An 811-nucleotide genomic window follows, 5' to 3' on the forward strand; every position below is an offset into this window, starting at 1 on the left:
GACTATTAAATAATGGGTATAATTTAAAAACCAAATTAAATAAAAAACAACTTCAAAGCAAATCTAATTTAAAAGCTAATTGTAAATAAATTAAATGTACTCCCGTCGATAACGCCGAAAGTGAATAATAAAGTGGAATATTAGCATAATGATGCTGAAAACGAGCCGCAACGACACGAAATAAAAGTTGAAACGAGCGACCATGGACTCCCATCGGAAGGCCACAACCCAACCACAGTCGCGTAATTGCTGCATTTCCAACGTTAAATGAATCGGAGCATCGGATCCCAATACACCGAGGCAACAGTTTGCACAACGGTGGTCATACGCCGTGAGAAATTAACCCGTCGTAGCTTAGAGTAAAAAAAAACGCAAAGCCAACCCGCTAACGAAAAATAAAAGAAGAAGAATATAAAATAAAATAAGTCAGTTTATAAATAGCGACGTGGTCGGTGCCAGCATCTCAGCTCAGATTCCACTTTGCATAAAGTAAAATTAATGGTTGCATTAAATTTTCCTTTATTTTTATTTTATATATGCAATTGTAAAAAGAGTATTAATAATTCAAATAAGGTTTACAAAAATTATTAGCAGGAATGGGCAGAAGAAGGATTTTTTTTTTTTCTTTTTTTGCCTGATGCTGTATAAACTTGCTTTCTTGCATCATGTGCCTCTTCTAATGCGAATGCTAACAGGTCTGTAATTACTTGTGTCACCCTCTCATCCCCCTTAGTCAAATTGGGATCCATTTGCACGTTTCCAGTCCGTTGGGATCTCCCCCTGATTCCAAGGATGCTCTCATAATTATGGC

This window comes from Mastigoproctus giganteus, chromosome 9, assembly GCF_048544385.1.
Source record: "Mastigoproctus giganteus isolate SK-2022 chromosome 9, ASM4854438v1, whole genome shotgun sequence".
Lineage (NCBI taxonomy): Eukaryota > Metazoa > Arthropoda > Arachnida > Uropygi > Thelyphonidae > Mastigoproctus > Mastigoproctus giganteus.